Source organism: Rattus rattus, chromosome 13 (assembly GCF_011064425.1).
Source record: "Rattus rattus isolate New Zealand chromosome 13, Rrattus_CSIRO_v1, whole genome shotgun sequence".
Classification (NCBI taxonomy): Eukaryota; Metazoa; Chordata; class Mammalia; order Rodentia; family Muridae; genus Rattus; species Rattus rattus.
The window spans coordinates 12245219-12265344 of NC_046166.1; the positions used below are offsets into that span (position 1 = coordinate 12245219).

Here is a 20126-nt window from a genome sequence, read left to right on the forward strand (position 1 = left end):
TGCCAAGTTTGCTGGGAACTTACCCGGCCGCGCGCCGACCGGGCCCAGGGGTAGCGCGCGTGTCCACGGGGCTGGGGGCGGGGGGCGCCGGCCGCGCGTGCTCGCTGCGCCTGAGGGGCCGCTCGGGCCCGCGGCGCTCGCTCCGCCGCTCCGCCCGCCCGCGCCGCCGGCCAGATAATGCGCCCCTCGGCCGCACACATGGAGCCCGGCGCCGGCGTCACCGCCCGGGACATGCGCACCAGGTCAGCGCGCCCCGGCCCGCGGCCCCCAAAACACCGGGGAGCTCTTAAAGGCGACGCCACCCGCCCGCCCGGATGGGCGGGGCCCGAGAAGGAGGGGCTCGTTATGGGCGGGGTCTGTTGTGGGCGGGGTCCCCTGGAGGCGAGGCTGGGAGGACCTACCCGGAAGCGCCGCCCTCCCTGCCCCATAGACCAGGCGACACTGCGCTAAGCGGATGGGTTTCCCGCTTGGGCTGCTAAGCGCCCCTCAGCCCTGGCCAGCTTAGTGTGAACAGCTCGGCCGCGCCCAGGGCTGACTCACGCTGACCTCGCCCGAGCCCTGCGCGGCCACCTCTGGTGACTCTGAGACACGCGCCCGGGGCCTCGCAAGGCTCTCTCTCAGGAACTTCGGTGTTGACGTCCAATGAGAGGGTGCGATGGGCTCAGCGGTTCCTTCCCCCAGCCGCAGACAGTTCAACCTACCCACTGAGCCAAACCACCTCCAGATACAGAGGTGGACAGCTGTCCCCTTCCAGTAATCCACATCTGGCCTATGCCTCTGTAGAAGAAGGAATTCCAAGAAAACAAACCTGCGCTCAACCCTCTCAAGTAACACCAAGGAGACAATAATAACCAGAAAGGAAGCAAGTATGGAGAGGTTATGAAGCATCTAAAGCCAATTTACAATTTCAACAAGGAAAGTAAAAAGTTCATAGAAAACCTATTTCAGGACAGCAGGATGGCTCAGTAGTTTAAAGAAGCTTGCCACCAAACCTAACGACCTCAGTTCCATACACAAAAGTTGTCCTCTGACTTGAGCACACTCTCAATTAAAATATGTTAATTAAAAAACACATCTGGAGCAATGGCTCAGCAGTTAAAGGTACTACTGGATGCTCTTGCAGAAGACCAAAGCACCCACATGGTGACTTACAACCTTCCATAAGGATCTATGCCTTCTGTCTTTAAACACATACCTAGTACAGCAGAAAAACACTCATACACATCATAAAGAAACTTTAAGGGGTTGGGGATTTAGCTCAGTGGTAGAGCACTTGCCTAGCAAGTGCAAGGCCCTGGGTTCGGTCCCCAGCTCCAGAAAAAAGAAAAAAAAAAGAAAGAAACTTTAAGAAAACAAAGTCCAAGGCTTAAGAGTTAGCTCAGTGGTTTAAGGGCACTTCTTGTTGTGAAAGACATGGGTTCTATTCCTAGCACCCACACGGAGGCTCTTCACCTCCTCAGGCAACAAGCACACATGTGGTACACAGATGCACACGCAGGCAAAACACTCATGACATCAATTTTTTAAATACAAAAAACAGAAAGAAAGACAGACAGACCTCAAGGTAGGTGGATGAGTTCCTGGCCAGCCTGTACTATGGCTAAGGCTACACAGAGAAACTCTGTCTTGAGGGGAAAAAAACAAAATGAAAAAAGAAAAAAGAAAGCCTAGTGTCACAAAGTAGTTGTTAATATCAGAATCACTGAAACAGTGACTCCTGCCATGTTCCTATTCCAGCTTAAAATGGTGGTGAGACAGACATCTGGACTCCTGAAAACTGAAGTGCCTTTTTGTAACACACATAACTGGAATGTGTTACAGCACAACAACTGTAACGTAATCTGATGGCTTCTGTTGTGTTGGGAAAAACATCAAAATACTTTTAACCCATAAGTGGGTCTCAACCCAAATTTGAAAAATTTAAAAAATTCTTATCCTCAACGCTGCCTTCCCAAAGTCCGTCAGAATTTCTGTGGAGTTTCACAGTTGGCAACTTTGTCATTGACCCCTACTTATACCTAAACCTTCCAAGTTAAAAGCAACACCTTGCAGTATCTTACGAGAGAGGCACTCTTCAACCTCAAAAAGATACAAAGTATCAATCAGTGAGGGACCTGGAAAAGAAATGCAAATGTTTCTGCTCAAACAAAAAAGCTCTTAAACTTGTCCCGGTCCTCCTGTTTCATCCCTGCACAAGGAAGGATAGGTAGGCAGAATCCAGGGCTTCCACTGCACATAGCATTGTTGCTCTAAGAGCCACTGATGCCACAGTGCTTAATCAGATGGTGTGCATTACAGCAAAACAAGCAAAATGTTACCTCACCTGGTTCCGATTAATGCCAACTTAATTAACCATGAACTGAACCAAGTGTGGTCAAATGGGAACCCTGAAACTCCAAGCCAGGGTAGATTCCAGAGTCTAAACTGTTGAGCCCTTTGTGAGCCACCAAGGTGACAAACTGTCCAGTTTAAAGAAGGAGGCATCAGCTGTGACATGCTAATGAGCTAATGACACAACCTTTTGGACTGGTGACAGGGGGCTGCTCCAGAGGACAGTGTCAACTTCTCTAGCTGAGAAAATATTGGGTAGAGAGCAAAGGTAAAACACAACAGGGTTTCCTTCTATGACGGAAACGGAGCTAGGGACACAAATGATGAAGCGGTAGTGGGAGCAGGCCTCTTTGGGGGTCCTTTTATGGCTTGGCTGTTTGAATGGAAATCTCCTTGCCCTGATGCATTGGGCTGACTTTTATGAAGCTGCTCACAACACTGTCCAAGCTGCAGACACCCTAATTACCAACCATGTTTTCCTCTGCTTTCTCTGCCCTAAGAACAAGATGTTAGTGAACCACTTTAAGATGTTAGTGAACCGGGGTTGGGGATTTGGCTCAATGGTAGAGCGCTTGCCTAGCAAGCACAAGGCCCTGGGTTCAGTCCCCAGCTCTGAAAAAAAGAATAGGAAAAAAAAAAAAAAAAAAAGATGTTAGTGAACCACTTTCAAAACACTTCTCTAGCAGGGGTTGAAGCTCAACAGTGGAGACCTTGCCCAACATGCCTGAAGCCCAGGGAAGAGGGGAGAGGAAGAAAAAAAAAAAAAAACTTTACTAATAATAGCCGAGCCTCCTTACTCCCCAACCACTGTAAAAAATAGTCTAATTATCTTTTTTTTTTTTTTTTTCCCGGAGCTGGGGTCCGAACCCAGGGCCTTGCGCTTCCTAGGCAAGCGCTCTACCACTGAGCTAAATCCCCAACCCCCTAATTATCTTTTAATGCACTATTAAATAAACTAACATCTGAGCCTGTTCCTACACAATGAAGGTACTGAAGGGAAGAAAAAAACTTGGGGGCTAAATTTCCAAGTTTGGGTCTCCTTTCATAGCAGAAGCTGGGGTTGGCTCAAGAATCCACAGCAGGGGTTGGGGATTTAGCTCAGTGGTAGAACGCTTCAAGCGCAAGGCCCTGGATTCGATCCCCAGCTCCGGAAAAAAAAAAGAACCAAAAAAAAAAAAAAAAGAATCCACAGCAAGAGCACTGGAACAGTGCAGGGTACGCTGCTGAATACTGGAGACACTGCACCTTTCTTTCTTTCCTTCCTTTTTCTTCTTTCTCTCCCTCCTCCTCATCCCCTCTTCCTCTTCCTCCCCCCTCCCTCCCTCTCTCCTCTCTCTGTTTTTTTGAGACAGGGTCTCTGTGTAGCTCTGGCTGTCCTGGAACTTGCTTTGTAGAACAGGCTGGCCTCAAACTCAAAGGTCTATCTGCCTCTGCCTCCCTAGTGCTGGATTTAAAGGTGTGAGCCACCACACTCAGCTGGACACTGCACTTTTCTATTCTACTGAAAGTTCCATTCAAGTTTTTGGTGAACAAAACTTAAAATGCATTCCTAACTGATGGTCAAGAACTTGTAGAAAGGGGTTGGGGATTTAGCTCAGTGGTAGAGCGCTTGCCTAGCAAGCACAAGGCCCTGGGTTCAGTCCCCAGCTCCAAAAAAAAGAAAAAAAAGAAAAAAAAAAGAACTTGTAGAAAGAACACTGGTACCAATAGCATCGCAGGTGATAGGCCAACAGGAGCATGCTCTAGAAGATGATGGAGAATAAGAAAGATAGAATGGGGCTGGAGAGATGGCTCAGTGGTTAGGAGCACTGACTGCTCTTCCAGAGGTCCTGAGTTCAATTCCCAGCAACCACATGGTGGCTCACAAACATCTGTAATGAGATCTGATACCCTCTTTGGTGTGTCTGAAGACAGCTACAGTGTACTTACATATAAATAAATAAATCTTAAAAAAAACAAAAAAAAGATAGAATGACCCCAGTTTACAGATGCATTCTTAAGAAACACTAAGGACAACAGGTACAAACATCATCAAGCACTCAGGAAGCAGAGGAAGGAGGATCAGGAGTTCATGGCTACCTTGAATTATATGAGATCCTGCCTCAAAAAACTAAAAAGAGGAAGAGAGAAGGGGAGGCTAAGATTCAGTTGCAGCGGGTTGGGGGTTTAGCTCAGTGGTAGAGCGCTTGCCTAGCAAGCACAAGGCCCTGGGTTCGGTCCCCAGCTCTTAAAAAAAAAAAAAAGTATTTAAAAAAAAGATTCAGTTGCAGCTAAAGAGATAAGCCAGTGACTAGCAAGCTCAAGGTCCTTGGTTCCCAGCAGCATAAGAACCAAAGAACCATCTGGATGGGGATACAGGACATCCTGACAGCAGAGAGGCTGAGGCAGTCTAGACTAGAAAAGTGAGTTCAAAGCCAGCTTGGGTAACTTAAGACAATGTCAGGTCTCTCAAGAAATTCCTTTTCCCAAAGTCTGGCATTTAGACAGCCCTGTTTCAAAATAAAAAAGAAAGCTAAAACTAGGTTAGTGCTAGAGGGCAGTGGGCTTGCTGTTCATGTGGAAGCCCTAAGATCTTTTTCCACTGTAGAGAGCTGAGAAAGTCCTGGGTGAATGTGTAAAGAGTGGATGAAGTCCTCAGTGGATGTGTATTGTTGGCATGGGCACAGCCACATGAAGGAGCCAATGCCTCAGAAGCCATGGGAATTGATAAAACCTTCTCCCAGGGTTAGGTTAGAGGGATGGCAAAGCCTACCTCTGGTTCCAGTTTAAATGCTGGCAGTGTTTTCAAAGACTAGCGCATACATCTTCCTCCTCCGGGATGCAAATGAGACTGCTCCCCTATTGAACCTCCTACCCAGACTAGCTAACTCCTCCCCTCTGTGCTATACAAAAGAAACACCCAAAGGTGCCAGGTTGTTATACAGTAGATGACCTCAATCGGAACAAGCACAGCCCACCTGATCCCAGCTTGTCTGTCTGTTCTTTCCTCATTCTTTCAACATCCCAGTCAGGTTTTCAGGATCAAGGCATACAGAATAAGGCATCCCCATATGAGGGGATAGGAGAAGAGAATGAAGAAAGAAATGAAAAACAGGAAGGTTGGGTCACACAGGAAAAGCTAAGCCCTTCTCTAATGATGTGACATTTGAAGAAGTTCCTATCAGATGAATTATGGAAAGCATTCCGGGTATCCAGAATTTTATATCTATTTAACAAAAAAATAAGTAAAACCACTAGTGGTAGGGCCAGGCTACTGTTCATTAATAAAGTAGACATCATGCTGGGCATGGGTGAAGAACTAGGTTCTATCCCCAGAACCAAGAAAATAAAAATAGGGCTGGTAACAGAACATGACAGCACATGACTGTAGACCCAGCTGTTCAAGAGGAGGGAAGATCATTTAAACTCAAGAGCCTGAGAATAGGAGATAAAACTCAGGGGGTCCAACCCCAGCACTACAGATAAATAATAAATTCAAGAGTCTGAGACCAGCTGGTTAGAGTAACTCACACTTATAATTCTGGGAATATATATATGTATGCATGTATTTCCTGGCATGTGTCACATGTGTAAAAGCCAAAAAAGAGTATGTGTACTACCTAGTTTTATGTCAGCTCAACACAATCTAGGTTAATCTGAGTGAAGAAAAACTCAATTGAGAAAAGGCCTTCATAAGACTGGGTTTAGGCAAATCTCTAGGGCATTTTCTCAATTACTGATTGATGGGGGAGGGTTCAGCCCATTGTGGGGAGGGCCATCCCTGGGCTGTGGTCCTGGGCTCTGTAAGAAAGCAGGCTGAGTAATCAATATGGAGCAAGCCAGTAAGCAGCATCCTCCATGGCCTCTGCATCAGCTCCTGCCTCCAGTTCTTGCCCTGTGTGAGTTCCTGTCTTGCCATTAATGCTAATAGTGTAAGCATTAATGTAAGAAGTGTAAGGTAAATAAACCCTTTCCTCCCCAAGCTGCTTTGGTCATGGTGTTTTTTCATAGTAATAGTAACCCTGACTAAGACAGTATTGGATCCCCTAGAACTGGAGTTACAGATGATAGTGAGCTGCCATGAAGGTACTGGAAACCAGACCTGGATCCCCTGGAAAAGCAGTAAGTATTCTTTTTTTGTTTTTAACTTATTTTTATTTTTATATGCATTGGTGTTTTGACTGCATGCTTGTCTGTATGAGGGGTTTGGAATCCCTGGAACTGGAGTTACAGTTGTGAGCTGTCATGTGGGTGCCAGGAATTGCTGGTCCTCTGGAATAACACCTCCCTGGTAGCCCCTCAAAAGGTAACCTGGTGATATCACAACAGGACACCAGTGCTCTGGTTGTCCACCCTGTCCCATAGGGTCTCTGGGTTTGTGGATACATGCCATTTCACAAAGAAGGATTTTCAGTGCTTAAATTGGGGTGTAAGAACTAAGTCTGCACAGAGTTCTCAGAGTGCACAGAAAATAAAGAGGAAGCTAGTATCCACTCACGGGCAACAGGAACCAAGAGATGGGAGCTAGTCACAAGCACAGTGACTGTACTTGTTCATAGCCACTTCCAGGGTGGGCCTTTCTCTCCATCTCCCAAATCGTGTTAAGAGGAAGGAGAACAGAAAAAGGCCTATCAGGAACTCCTTTACAGTCCTCTTTCTACTCCCCTCACACTCCACTTCTGTTCTCTAAATGAGAACCCACCTGCTTTCTGACTCCAGCCCTGACACAGTCCATACTTAAGGGAAACAAATATCTGTCCAATCATTGACCTGGGTAGATTAACATCAAGCCTGAGACTTCCAGCCTCACCCCAGAACAACAATGTCAAAATGGCACCTTCCTATTCAGATAGAACAGAGTGACATCAGGATAAAGGGAACCTCGTGCACTCTTAACTTTACAATACATGACAAGGCAGGCAGTTACTAGAACCCTCACCTTCCCCAGGTAATCAGCAACGGCCAAGGGGCTCAGGTAGTAGAATCCTCAATCAGCACACACAAAACCTTGTGTTCTGTCCCTGGGACTGCCATAGTGCGTGTCTGGCATCCCAGCCCTGAGAAGGTAGCAGGCAAAAGGAGGCAAAAGGAGGAGCAGGTCAAGCTTCCCTGGGACTCCATAGTGAGTTTGGGTCAGAGATTCTGTGTCAGATGATAATGTCTAGTAATCTTCCTTGTCTGAATTTCTTAATATTTTTTAAATACTTTTGGGGGCTTTAGACAGGGTCATACTATGTAAAACAGGCTGGCCTCAAGCTGAGAGATCAATCTACCTCTGCCTCCCAAGTACCAGGATTAATGTGTACACTACCAAACCCATGTCTGTCTATAGATACCCAAGGAGGCCAGTAGTGAGTGTTGGATCTGAGGTTACAGGTGGCTGTAAACAATCTAAGTATTAGGAACTGAGCTTGAATCTTCTAGAAGAGCAGCAAGCAATCTTAAGCATCAGGCCATCTCTCCAGCCCTGATTTTTTTCTTTTTTTATTTCAAGCTAATAGGGTAGTACCCACTATAATCTCAGAACTGTAGATATAAGACAGAACTGTGAGAGTTTAAAGCCAGCCAAGGATGGTGGTAATCCCAAAGGTTCCTGAATTCCGAGGGTAATAGCAAGAACCTCAGAAGAAGGAAAAGAAAAAAAGAAAAAACTGGGCTGGAGAGATGGCTCAGAGGTTAAGAGCACTGACTGTTGTTCCAGAGGTCCTGAGTTCAATTCCCAGCAACCACATGGCAGCTCACAACCATCTGTAATGGGATCAGATGACCTCTTTTGGTGTGTCTGAAAACAGCTACAGTGTATTCATATAAATAAAATAAATTAATTAAAAACAACAAAAAACAAACAAACAAAAAAAAACACTAGGTAGCCCAACAGTCCCAGCTACAGTGGGAAATCAGTTGAGCCCAGGATTTGAAGATCAACCTGGGCAACAAAGGAAGATTTTGTACCCTGTAGTCAAAAGGGGACAGAGACAGAAAGATGGAGTCCCAGGCAGCCTGAGTAACACAGCAGGACCCTGTCTCAAAAAATTAATGAAAGCAAGTAAGAAGGTACAAGTAGGAAAGTAGCTATATCTCTTGGGGCTTGCCTAACATGAGCAGTTCTCTGGGTTCCACACTCAGCACCACCAAAAAAAGGAAAAAAGCTTCAGTGTGAGATAGACTTTACTTGCTCTTAACTATTTTTTTTCTTTTCTTTTTTTCGGAGCTGGGGACCAAACCCAGGGCCTTGCACTTGCTAGGCAAGCGCTCTACCACTGAGCTAATAAATCCCCAACCCCTAGCTCTTAACTACTTTAATACCTCTGCCCTAAAGGGATGTCATAGGACTCAAACACACAGCATGATGGTTTCCACAGGTTCAAAGCTGAGCATTCTGCTCTCACTGACTACCCCAGGTTCTCTGGTTTCTCAGCCAGTTACCATGAATCAACCATTGCCAAAAGCCATCATAAACCTTGCAAATGCCACAGAGCCTCCTGGCCTCTGTTTCCAGGGAAGAAACAGAAGCTAGGCGAGGAAGTTAGAGAAGCAGTGAGGTTTCATCTTGAAACCTCCCAGAAATAGACACTCAGGCTCCCAATGAGACTGGCTGCAGCATCAAGGGGTAACCTCCAGGAAATCCCATGGTGTTGAGGCTTGTCTCCTTGTCTGCAGCTGGGCTGGCAGCTCAGTAAAAGCCACCATTCTGCTCACTTCCGAACTGGTGAGACCCAGGGCTCACTTCAGGCAGGCAAACACTCTTGAGATTTTTGCCGGCATGGGAAGTTACATCAAGCAATAAACGTCATACTTCCAATTTTTAAATTCAAACTAAGTTAAGTATTTGTTTGAGACAAGGTCTCCCAGGCTCTTGTATCTCATTCAAGCATCAAACTTTCTATGTAGCCAATAACTCCTGATCCCCTTGCATCAGTTACACTGAGTTTAAACTGTGCTGAGCACTGAATCTAGGGTTTGTACATGCTCTGCAGTTACATCACCAGACCTACATTATTTTTTAATAGCAGGAGGGTGGGGGAGTGGCAGGATGGCTCAGTGGGTCTTGCTGCCCCAAGCCGAACAATCTGAGCTCATCCTCTGGGCCCACATAGCAGAAAAGGGCAGACTGCTGATACTCAGATTCTGACCTCCACGCACATGCCATGGCATGCACTAAACACCCACACACATACAGAATAAATAAGTAAATAAATGAACACATACAAAAATAACTTTTTGAAAGGCATTCCTCAGGTTGGTGTTGATGGCTTAATGATTAAGAGCATTGACTACTCTTACAGAAGACCTGGGTTCAATTCCCAGCAACTAACAACAATCTGTAACTCTATTTCTAGTGGATCCTAAACCTTCTTCTGGCCTTCTTGGGCACCAGGAACACATGTGGTACAGATAAGCCAAACATCCATGTGACGGCTATTTTTGGTTGTCAACTTGACTACAATGCAGAAAGGAACAGCGTACCTGTAAGAGATTTTTTTTTCTGGTTTGAAGTGGGTGAATCCATTTCTAATCTGGACCTTTGAGAGAAGGCATATGCCATGCCTTTGATCCTGATTTTTGGTGTTCGGCTTTTTTTTATCCCTCAGAGCTGAGGACCAAACCCAGGGCCTTAAGCTTGCTAGGCAAGTGCTCTACCACTGAGCTAAATCCCCAACCCCTTGATCCTGAATTTTTAAAGTGGGAAGACTCGCCTTTAATCTGGGCCTCACCCTCGGCTGGGAACCTATATAAGGACAATGGAAGAAGAGCTTTTGCGCTTTGCTTGCTGGCACATCCATTCCTTCACGGGCACTGGAGCTCCCTTCAAGACTCCAGCACATACTGAAGACCAGCCGAGACACCCAGTCTTGTTGACTGAGCAGCCACTGGCTTCTTACACTTTTCATTCCCAGCCAGCGTTGTCGGACTATCTGGACTGCAGCCAGATATAGAGAGGGGTGGGGGGAAATTCATTCTATAAGCTTTGTTACTCTAGAGAATCCTAATGCAACCCATACACATAAATCTGCTTTTAAATAATTAATATTGAAGCAGGGTCTCTATGCAGCTGTGGTTATCTAGGAACTTACTCCATAGACCAGGTTGGCCTCAAACTCAGGGCTGCCTGCCTCTGTCTCTCAAGTTCTAGAATTAATGGTGTGTGGTACCACATCCAGTGACATATACCACTCCAGAAGCAGAGGCAAGCAGATCTCTGTGAGTACCAGGCTAGCTAAGGATATAGTGAGACCCTATATCATTCAACAAATCATCAATCAATCAATAAATATATAAATATAATTTAAAATATTTTAAATGGTGCTAGAGATGTAGTTCAATAGTAACACTACTTGCTTAATGAGACTGAGAGCCTAAGACCTCATCCTTAGAACCTCAATAAATAAATAAAAACACTTTATTTTCTTGACAACCTGAGGTTAATCCTAGGGACCTACATGGTGGAAGGAGAGGAGTCACTGAAAAAGTTGTCCTTTGACTACATGCCCTCCCACAACAGCTAAATGTGTGTAATTTAAATAAAATAAATCCACCTTATTGATGGCAAACAGAAACCTGCCATAGCAGCTCATTTTTTGTGGGAGAACAGAGAGTAAGAAATCTCATTATATTGCCAAGGCTGAATTTACAATCCCCCTGCCTCAGACTCCCAAGTGCTGGCTAGAACACTTCCTTAATTACTCATGTAACCTTTACAGGCCAGTTTATAAGGAATCTATACATACTCTGTGATATATCACAAAGGATGGGATTGCAAATAGGGCCAGGCCATGACACTGGACATTACAAATAACACCTCATTCATTAGACTTCTACCCCATACAGTAGTCATTTCCCAGTTCCCAAAGAGGCTCCTTATTTCTTATCCTCAGCATCCCACAGGGAACAAATACACCAGTGCTGTCTGCAGCAGGAAGGAAACCCTGACTTCCCTGGCTATTTCAGTTATATAAATCAACATTTCCTTGGCTGGAGCAGGACAGGGGCAATATTTGGACCCACATGCATGCATTTCAGCACTGCCCGATAACCACGTCATATTTGATAAATAAAAGTACCTAGATCGGGGTTGGGAATTTAGCTCAGTGGTAGAGCACTTGCCTAGCAAGCACAAGGCCCTGGATTCGGTCCCCAGTTCAAAAAAAAAAGTACCTAAATCAATACTGGTTCTACCTACCCAAGGCTTTTTTTTATTGCTTTAAAGATCCTTAAAATGGAAAAAAAATTGAAAATTTTCCTGTTAGACAAATAGATAGAGTGGAGGGGCTACCCATCCAACAGCAACATTTGTGGCTCAAGAGACAGTGTAATTTCAGGGGAAGAGTGAATTCCCTAAGTTGATTACACACACATACACACACGCACACACACGCACACACACGCACACACACACACTTTTTAATTAAATAAATAAAATAAGCTAGCTTACATAATGACTCATGCCTGCAGTTCCAGCACTAGAGAGGCTAAGGCAGAATTGCCATGTGTTTGAGTCCAACCTGGATGACACAGTAAGCCCCTGTCTTCTAGTCCTAAAATCTAGGTTCAAAATGCCAGGCATGGTGAAGAACCCTCTAATCCCAGCACTGGAGAGGTGAACATAGGCACATCCTTGGGGCTCCCTGGCCAACCAAACGACCCTTCTATGACCAGTGAAAAACCCCATCTGAAATAAATAAAAATTGTTTTGTTTTGGTTTTTTTCTATTCTTTTTTTCGGAGCTGGGGACCAAAAATTGTTTTTAATATATCAAACCAAAACCCTTTTCAAAGTTTAAGATTAGTAGACATTACTTAAAATGTTAAAAGACTCAAGAGGCAGAGACAGGCAGATCTCTTGAGTTTGAGGTCAGTTTGGTCTTCAAAGTGAGTTAGTTCCAGGATAGCCAGAGCTACACAAAGAAACACCCTCAGGGAGGGGGAGCTTAAAAGTCAAGTCAAGCCAGGCATGACTTTAATACCAGCACTTAGGAGGCAGAGGTAGTCAAGGCTGGTCAGGTCTACAGATTAATACCCTGTTTACACAGATAAAATGACAAACTAACAGACAATCCTAATTTTATGTGAGACACTGCCTCCCCCTCCCATAAAAAAAGGCCAAAGTCACTAAACATACTGTTAGACTTCTGAATTCCAGCATTAAGGAAGTAGACACAAAAGGATCAGTGATGAAGGGCATTCTGGGCTAGGTGTGGAGTTTAGAGTCAGCTTGGGCTATAAAAGACTGACTTGTTTCCAACATTGAAGGGCCTGGTTCAGATTTTTCACTGGTTATTTCCCCCCTGGGTTTTATCCATCTGTTGCCACACTATTCACCCACCATGATTATAGGGCTTTCACTAATTACTAAGAAAAAAAAATCCACTAAAAAAAGTATCCCATGTGGGCATGGAGACACATGCCTGTAATCTCCACCCTCAGGAGACAGAAGGTTCCTAAGTTAGAGGATCATGAGGCCAGTCTGGGCTACGTAGTGAATACCTATCCCAAAAAGCAGAGATGAGGATGCATGCAACTGTCCTGCCCTCTCATTCCCAATCCACCTTCTCCTAGTTTCCTCTCAGCCCCAGGACTGGGGTTAGCATTGCAACTCTCTAGAGCTAGATCCCAGAGCTCAGATGACTTCCAGTCTCCTCCTGGGCAGTAAGCCTTACGTCCAGTCTTCTTAAAGTACTATTATTATGTGTAGTTAAGTGCCTTTGTACAACACTTTCCCAGTCTTTTGTTCCCAAATCTGATCCATTACCACGAAAAAGGTTCATTTTTCAAGTTGTAACTCACCAGGTAACTGCTCCACATCCTATACTGTTTCAAAACGGGACAGGGTACTTTAAGATTGCAGCTCACCTACTTTTTGGCTTCCCACAATTCTTCTAGTTCATTATCTTCTATTTTGCCTCCGGTCTAATTAGTTATGCATCTCTCTACTTGCCCTTCACTCACAAATTACCCCATTTGACGGAAGGAGATGCCAAGGCCAAAGCAAACACAAGTGCCTGCCACATGGCAAATCTTTCTCACATCTGGTAACAGAACACAGAAAAACTGAAAAACTTCCAACATTTGTTTCTCTCTGAGGATATTTAGCTTTGGCAGAATGTTTCCTGGTCTGGGAGTCCAGGCCAGGGCCCTAACTTCATGAGCATCATAAGCAACCTGTGCTGATCATCAAGTAGTCTACTACCTCAGGTTCACTCCTTCCCTCAAGTTATGAGCACCTCCTGGCAGCAGGCCAGTCTTCACTTTCACTCACAGCAGTGTACTCCAATCTTTAGTAACATGCTGGGTTTGTGCTATAACTTGGTAAACCACACAACTAAGACAAAGAAGCCCCTTAAAGCATCAAAAGGGAAACCTCCAAAAAGGAGGTATTATCCTGCTATGATATGGGTGTAGTTTAAGACCCTCCCCAACCCCCAACAACAGAGACCACAACTGTGCTGTTATTAGGTGAGAAAGCCAAGTATGGTAGCATTGGTCTTTCATCCCAACACTAGGAAGATGGGAAGCAAGAGGATCAGCAGTTTGAGGCTGGTCTTGGTACAGAGCAAGCATGACTCCAGAGGCTACATAAGACCTTGTCTCAACCATGCCCTTCCCCAAAAAATGAGAGTAGAAATTTTTTTTTTCTTTTTCTTTTTTTTTCGGAGCTGGGGACCGAACCCAGGGCCTTGCGCTTGCTAGGCAAGCGCTCTACCACTGAGCTAAATCCCCAACCCCAAGAGTAGAAATTTAACCAGGCTATATGCTGTTTAGACATGAGTCCATATTTGTTGCTCAGGAATCTGAGGCAGAAGGATTCCAAGATCAAGGCCTTTCTGAGCTAGAATGAGCTTCAAGGTCAGAATGAACAACAAACATATCAAGATTCTATCTCACAACTACAATAAAAAATTGGGGGTGTATGTGTGGAGAGATGGCTCAGTAGTTTAGAATACTAACTGATCTTTCAGAGGACCCAGGTTCAGCTTCCAGAACCACCCAGTAGCTCACAACCACCTCCATCTCCAGTTTTAGGAATTCAACACCCTCTTTTGAATATATATCAATGTGATCCACACTAACAGGCAGGCAAAATACCATACTCATAAAATAAAAAAGTTAAAATGCTTAAAAAATATTTAAAGACTCAGAATACAGCTCAGTGCAGTTCAATGGTAAAAAAGCACTTGCTTAACACACATGAGTCTGGGTACAATGGCAAATATAAGGGTTAGCTTTAGAATAAAAGAGAATCAATCCTTAGGGTGAAGCCCCCTTGGCTAATCTGTTAACCTTTTAAGAGAGGGCTGGAGACATGGCTCAGCGGCTAAGAGCACTGACTGCTCTTCTAGAGGTTCTCAGTTCAATTCCCAGCAACCATATGGTGGGTCACAACCATCTGTAATGGGATCTAATGACCTCTTCTGGTCTGTCTGAAGAGAGAGACAGTATACTCATATATAAACAATAAATCTTAAAAAAAACAACAACAGCAACAACAACAACAAAAAAAAACAGGATGCATTAAAAAAAAGAGGGGGGAAGAAAGATGGCTCAGCAGTTAGGAGCACTTACTGCTCTTACACAGAACCCAAGCTCATTTCCCAATACCCACAGTTCCAGAGGATCCAACTCCCTTTTCTGATGCACTCCAATTTATATACGCGTGAGACACACATAGATAAACATTAAAAAAAGAAAGAAAGAAAAGAAAAAGCTGGGCATAGCGGCATATCTTTAATCCCAGCAGAGGCAAGCCATCTCTGGGTTCAAGACCAGTCTGGTCTACAGAGTGAGTTCTGGAACAGCCAGGGTTATACAGAGAAATTCTGTCATTCATTCATAGTAGACAGACAGATAGACAGATGTACATGTATACATACATAACAATAAAAGAGTACAGGTGTGCATACATAGTTACACACACTAATAGCTTTCTTCTTGTCTCTTGCCATAACACCCTGTGCCATCTCAGCAGTCAATAAACCTCTTTATAAAGTAGCCTGACTCAATTATTTTGTTACAGTAACAAACAGGAAACAATTCTCACTTCAAAGTCAGCACTTACCTCTTTTTTTGAATACTGTATGAGCTGGGTTTTCTTTCAAGTAATAAATATATACATGTAGATCTCATCCCAGGACACCCTAAGCCCCAAGCTCCTCACCATCTCTCCTCTTCACTAAGAGCAAGGACCTACTGATGACCAGCAAGAAGCAATGGAAAAGCAACAGGTCTGCAGCAGCCTCCTGCCTGGACTTGACTACCCCAAGAGCTGAGGACCCAGGAAACTCTCCAACTGCTTCTCCACAGAAGAAAATAGCTCGAGTTGAAACTTGTGTCCACATGGTCCACTGACAGATTTAGAACTCAAATTATAGCCTCAGCAGAAGTCTTCACAAAAGATTCAAATTAAGGAAGACCAAGATGGAAAAGGAACAGGGAAAGACTGTGTTAAGTCAAACTAGAAAGAAAAGTAAAGGTTGAGCTGAACCGAGCGAGGGACACAACTTGTTGCAAGGCTAAAAGCAAACGGCTCACCCACTTTGGTGTTCTGCTCAGGCCAGCTCTCTTGGTTCCCAGCCTGAAACCAGCCTGTGGGACTCGAAGCGGTTAGGACTTACTCAGATTTCAAACTGAGTTCATTTCTGTCCTGTGGACCATCTCTCAATGCCAGCATTCATTTCCTTAGGCTCCTGAGAGCTCTGCCTTGGCAAAGCAGATAAAATTAGCTACTGCAGTGACTTGGAATCCAGGGTGGGCCACTAAAAAAATACATAAGAGATTTGTAAACACCATGGAAAACCTTCCTTTGGGCCAGGTCAAAGTCACCTAAAACTTACTGAAACGTAGTTAACTCCACTGTCTCTTGCCCCCTTTGCACCTTTTCCAGACCTAAGATGACCTGTTTCCTGCTTTTGTCCTTTCAAACCAAGGTCACAACCTGGGGCTCCTCTTTTGATCAAGAAGTAAATCAGAGGCTCAACGCAGCAGGAAGCCTTGAAAGAGCAAAGGAGTGCTTTCTTTTCTTCAGGAAGGGAAGGTCCTGTGTCTGCAAGAGGACTGAGGAACAGGACAGGAAGTAACATACATAAGGCTTGACCTTGTGATAAAAGGGAGACAATGTTTCTGCCTTGTCTCTCAGTGCCCACAGTCTTCTGACACTGGCCTCGGATGTCAGGAAAATGTAATAAAGTTTGGGACATTGCCCACCTAAAATGCCAGCACTTAAGAGGCTAAGGCAGGAGGACTATCAAAAGTTTGAGAGCAGAGTGACCTACATGACAAGACCCTGTCTCAAAAAAAGGAAAGTTGGTATGGTGACCAATGACTTTAATCTCAGTGCTTGAAGAGTCAGAAGCAGGAAGATCAGGAAGAACTCTTGTGAGTTCCAGGCCAGCCAGGGCTACATAATAGAGATCTTGTCTCCAAAAATAAAAATATAATTTTTTAAAAGGGGGAAAAAAAAGGGGTTGGGGATTTAGCTCAGTGGTAGAGCACTTGCCTAGCAAGCGCAAGGCCCTGAATTCGGTGCCCAGCTCCGAAAAAAAAAAAAAAAAAAAAGGGGAAAAAAAGATAGAAAATAAGAGTAACATACCCACAAACATCCTCAAATCCCAGAACATAGAAAGGCATTAGGGAGGAAAATTTTTGTTTTGCTGTTTTTTGTTTTGCATATTGGTCTCCCAACTTTCCCTCTAGCCACAAAAGTCTCGGTCCTATGAAAGTTAAGATAAAAGTCAAGAAAAAAAAAAAAAATCCAACACTCTGGAAGCTTAAACAAGATGATTCAAGGACAGCCTAGCTACATATATATATATATACAAGGACACTTTGAGAGCAACCTGGGCTACACAGTGAAAGACCCTGTCTAAAAAATAAAACACAATAATAACTGAGAAACCCCAAAACTGTCAAGAAAGAAAACTAAACAAAAGAAAACATTTGTAAGTCTTTCCCTTCACAATAGAGACTTGGATATCACACAGAAATAAGAGGGATCTTAAAATCAGTGGCTTCGAGGCTAAATGATGTCTCTCCCACAAAATGAAGGAGAGAAATCTCAAGAAGGGAAAAATCCCAGACAAGTAGGTGGGGGAACTCCTATGCTGTAGTACCCCTCAGGAATAAGAGGAATCCACATTGTCTCTTACTAGGAAAAGGGACAGCTAGCTAAAGTGGGGGAAAAAGCCAGGAATAGTGGCTCACACCTATAATGCTATCAGTCTTCAGGCTGAGGCAAGAAGATGACCATGAATTTGTGGCTACCCTGGGTGCAGAGTGAGTTCCAGACCAGCCCCTGTGAGATCCTGCCTCAAAAAAGAAAGAAGGGTGTACGCCTTTCATCCTAGCACTGGAAAAGCAGAGGCAGGCGGATCTGTGAGTTCCAGGCCAGCTTCATCTACAGAGCAAGGACAGCCAGTGTTGCACAGAGAAACCCTGTCTCTTTGAAAAAAACTCAAGGAAAATCTTGCAGGAAAATCTTAATTCAAGGACAGCCTGATCTGTATAATGTAACAAAACTGAGTCTCAAAAAAATTAGAATTAAGGGGTTGGGTATTTAGCTCAGTGGTAGAGCGCTTGCCTAGCAAACTCGAGGCCCTGGGTTCAGTCCTCAGCTCTGAAAAAAAAAATTAAAATTAAAATTGTGAGGACATGCGCCTTTAATTCTAGCTCACAAGGGCCTCTGCAGGCAGATCTCTATGAGTTCAAGGCCGTCAAGTGACTTACACAGTGAGATACTCTCCCTGCCCTCCAAAAAAAAGGAGCCGTAAAGCTTGCTAAAAAATGAGGAACAGTTCAGAAAAGTGGGGAAAAACCTCCAAGGAGCACTTCAGATTTGAGAAAACTTGGAGAAAAAGTCACTAAAAATAAGGGCAAAAAAGCGGGGTTAGAATTTCAGAGAGCGGATCAGTCCAAAAACAAAAAAAAAAAAAAAAAAGAGGAAAAAGCAGAGAAATAACCTCCTTAGAAAATTGTGGGAGGAGGCTCCCTCCCTGAGAGGCAGGGTGATCTCAGAAACATCCTCCGTAGAAGAGGTCCTCTGAAAGAAAGCGTCTCCTAAGGGAAGTGGAACCTTCCTGAGGGAGGCAAGGAATCCCAGAAAGGAAGGGGGGAGCACTCATCAGACAAAATTTGGCCAGCCAAAGATCCTGGAAAAGGGCGGGGGGGGTGTGCTCAAAGAATGACTCCAGACCCTCAAAGAGACAGGGTACCTCTGGGAGGTAAGGGTCTCAGAAGTAGGGGCTCCCCTTGGGAACTCAGGAGGTCTGAAATAGGGTTCCTCTCAACAAGGTAGTTGTATAAGAGAGACTCCCCTGAGAGAGTTGAAGGTTTTCTCAAAGAGGTTCTCCCTCACAAGTATGAACAAGGGGTTCATAGGTGGGGTAGAGGGAGGATGCGGATAAACAAGAGTCCCTCAGGTTAGATTCCTCAGAAAAGTTGAATCAGAAAAAGCAGTGCTCCCCTCAGAAAGGGGACACTCTCAGAAACACAGATCCCCCTTTCTAGGGTACTCGCGGAAAGGCAGGAGTTCTCTAGAGAAGGAGCACCCTCAGAGAGGTGAGGTCCTATAAAGAAAGGGCACCTTCAGACACTAAGTCCCCTAAAGAAAGGGTGCCCTCAAACAAGGAGTACCCCAGAAAAGGGCACTTTCAGACACGCGGGGCTCCTCCACGGAAAAGGGGAGCTCTCAGAAACAGGGGGCCTTCAGACGCAGCTTCCCTAAAGAGTCCGGTAGGGAAACGCACCAGACCGGCCAAGCGGAAGCCGGGGGAGCCCGGGGCACCGGAAGCCGGGGACCCCGGCAGCGGCGCCTGCCCCGCACTCACCGAAGTTGCTCAGCTCCGCGCGATCCGCAGCTGGGCCCCGGGCCAGCCTCAGGCAGAGCGCTCGGGTCCGGTCTGGTCTCGTCCCACGGCGACGGCTCCCGCGGGTGGCGCCTGAGGCGGCGGCGGCGACAGGACGACGGACGACCGACGGACCGACTGCGCGGGCGGCGCGGGGCGCGCTCAGGCAGCGAGGGTGCGCGTGCGCGCGCCGGGGCGCTGACCCCGGGCGGAAGGAGCTGCCGCGGCGCGCTCGGAGCCGCCGCTCGGTCTCACCGCTCCTTCTCACACTGAAATTGCCCGCTTCACAGCCCGGCTTCCCCGGTTGCTAGGCAGATTTTGCCTCTCACACTTCCGGGTTGAGGCACGTCTCTCCGAGTGGCGGCGCCGCAAGCCAATGAAGTCTGGCCGGGGCGCTCAAGATCCGCACCCCACTGGGGGTGTGGCCAGCCTCAAGACAGACAGCTCGCAGCAGCCAATGAGCGCGTTGGCCGGCTGGCCCTCCGGATCGCGCCGGTGGCTGGGACGGACCTAGGGGGTGGGCCAGGATGACTGACAGACAAGCATCCAATGGAAGAATGGAGCGGGTTACAGAACCAGTCAACTCGCCATGGGGGTGGGCTTTAGGTTTGGGGCGGGAATGCCGTGAGGGGTGCGGTCTTGGAGGACACGTCAATTCGTGGCCGGCTTGCTTGGGACCTTGGAGGGCGGTTCGACTGGGCCGCTGGGCGGCCAGCAACTGGCTAAGCTGAGGGTTCCCCGCTGTGCTCTGCAGGGGCGCCCCACCCACAATGCACCGGAGGCTGTCGGGCCTGGACAGGCGCCTCTGAGTAGACCTCAAGTGGCTGGTGACCTGGCTTGGTTCCCATAGCCGCTGGGGCTCTTAGGCTCTTCCGTTGGAACCGTGGCCGTGGCCGCCGCCACCTTCTGAAGAGAATCCTGGGACGGGTCCCTGGCCTGTTCGGAGGAGAATCTTTAGGTTCGCGTCGCTGGTCCGGTTCTG

The 20126-nt window shown here is 46.0% G+C and overlaps 1 protein-coding gene across 3 annotated transcripts in view; it reads right to left on the bottom strand.

Annotated features, from left to right (window-relative positions):
* Positions 1 to 19558, bottom strand: part of Gatad2a (GATA zinc finger domain containing 2A) — an 89298-nt gene extending 69740 nt beyond the window's left edge. The window contains exon 1 of one of the 3 annotated variants that reach the window (XM_032918529.1): positions 19127 to 19527. The gene's annotated coding sequence lies outside the window, so the exon portion shown is untranslated. Of the gene's footprint in view, positions 1 to 23; positions 319 to 19126 lie in introns of those variants that run through there. The other 2 variants (XM_032918530.1, XM_032918531.1) reach the window with 2 other exon arrangements.
* Between the last annotated feature and the right edge of the window lie 568 nt (positions 19559 to 20126).